Here is a 2,062-nt window from a genome sequence, read left to right as displayed (position 1 = left end):
GTGCAGCTGTGAGTGGCGCAACAGGAGCCTGGGCCTGGGGTGGGGGGGCAAGCGGGAATTGAGGGGGCAATGCTTCCAGGGGGTCCCAGCCCTTCTCTTTCTTGTTTCCCCTTTTCTCCTTTTCTGGGTGTTGGGTTTCCTCCCCCCTGGCGTGGGGTCCTGGGAGAGGGGACCCTGGAGTAGAGGCATGGCCTACAGGGTTTCCCTATTCCCTGGTCAATCCTGTTCCCCATTGGTTGTTTTGTGTCCCCCTGCCGGGGGAGGACCCTGGTTGTCCCGTGATTGCTCAGTTCTTCAGCAGTCCCCTGGCCATGTGGCTGGAAAATAAAGATCTCTGAAACTTCTATCAAAAATCGGTCCACAGGTTTCACTGTCTGATGCATGTTGCAGGAGACCCCACTGCAACATCTGGGGTCTCTGACGACTTAAAACTTCTTACCCCCTTAGGCTCTATGTTTCCCACCCAGCATGAAGCATACATGCCTTCTTCTGTGTTAAAGGGTTCTTTTGAATTTACGAATACTTGTAAAGCCTGACAGATCCAAACTTCAAAAGAGCCATATCTAGGCAAATAAACATGGTCAGATCTTATTTCTTTCTCAGCCCAATCAAACATACAAAACTGTATCATTTTGCCTTTGCTCTTTTTTTCTTTTACTTGGATTACTATTCCAGTTAGCTAACATAACTCCCAGAGGGCTTTCCTGAGGTATCTCTGCTGGCATGCCTCTATTCCATTTTTTATTTCCTGATTCTTGCTTACTGGTTTTATGTCCCTTTTTCTCAGAATCTTATCTACCCTTCCCAGGCTTTTGTTTCCCACTTTTTTTTTTTTTTTTAAACAATCCGGACCCCAACTTCCATTTCCCCTTTCCTCACATAAAACACAGAAGTTCCCTCCTCTTAATACAATATGCCTCCTTCCAGAAAATAAAGTTATACTTCAGGGTTTAACATTTCTATTACATACATTTTCATTCATTCTCACTCACTCCTTTTTATTGTTCCAACATCTCTTTCTCAAGCACTGTCAGTCACAACAACACAAGATTAAGGTACCTTTTAATTTCAAATTGTTGGCTAATATCCACCCGTGGGCCCAACGCTCCAGGTTTCTTGGATTCAATCCTCAACTTGGCAGAATTAAGCCCGAATTTCTTTGATTCAATTCTCAATTCAGCAGTCTTAAAACCCAAATTTCTTTGATTGAATTCTCAATTTGGCAGAATTAAGCCCAAATTTCTTGGATTCTATCCTCAATTTGGCCATCTTAAAACCCAAATTTCTTGGATTCAATCCTCAACCTGGCAAGTCTTTAGGGGCCCTCTTACTTTTTGTCTCATTTCCTCATGGTTTGTACTAGGAAACTCTTGGCTCCCTTTCTTCAAGGGATCCAATCCCTCCCCTAAAACCCAGTCCCAGTTAAACTGGGGGTTCTTTCACTCCTTGTATCTTTCGCTTTGCTTCTTTACTGACTGCTTCCCTTGTGAAAGAGCAGAACTGCAGCTTCAGAAGCTCCTCACTCGCTTTGCAGGTCTGGGGGTAACCAGCCCGCGTCTCATACACACATATTCATCCCCCATATCCGCTCCCCACCCCAAGAAGAAGAGAAAAAAAATACTCACTTTTCTCCGAGGCTTTGTGCACAAGATTTTTTATGTGGCTAACTATCACGGTATCTTAGAGAGCCTTTTTCTTCCCTTTCTTTTTGCTTTATTGTCTCCTCTCGTCCTCCGGGTGTTTGACCTGCAAACCCTCAGACCCATGTTGGGAAACAAAGCGAGGCTGCCAAAAGCGGGCGAGGGTGCCTCCCAGCTCTGGGTTCCCTGGGAGATCTCAGAGGCGGGGTCTTTTTCCCCGTATGGGCCACCAATTGTGAAAAACAAGGTTCACTTTTGTAAAACTTAAAAAAATGTTTAATAAAAGGGACAATTAGGAGATAATAGCAAAAAGGGTATTACGGCCAGGTGCTTTGGCAGAGAGCCAAAGGCACACCTCTACATCCAAAAGATCGTCTTTAAAAGTACATCTCTTATTGCATATTCATCACAATTATGCATGA

General features: G+C 44.5%; 1 long non-coding RNA gene across 1 annotated transcript in view; it reads right to left on the bottom strand.

The window, feature by feature from the left end:
- The window catches only part of LOC108445232, a 4,820-nt gene extending 3,042 nt beyond the window's left edge, over positions 1-1,778 (bottom strand). Inside the window, exon 1 of the long non-coding RNA XR_001860006.1 lies at positions 1,626-1,778. This is a non-coding gene — a long non-coding RNA (uncharacterized LOC108445232). The remainder of the gene's footprint in view (positions 1-1,625) is intronic.
- Between the last annotated feature and the right edge of the window lie 284 nt (positions 1,779-2,062).

Source organism: Corvus brachyrhynchos, unplaced genomic scaffold (genome assembly GCF_000691975.1).
Source record: "Corvus brachyrhynchos isolate BGI_N302 unplaced genomic scaffold, ASM69197v1 scaffold1013, whole genome shotgun sequence".
NCBI lineage: Eukaryota > Metazoa > Chordata > Aves > Passeriformes > Corvidae > Corvus > Corvus brachyrhynchos.
Note: the sequence above shows the minus strand (reverse complement) of the source record. Positions and strands in the feature narration are given on the sequence as shown.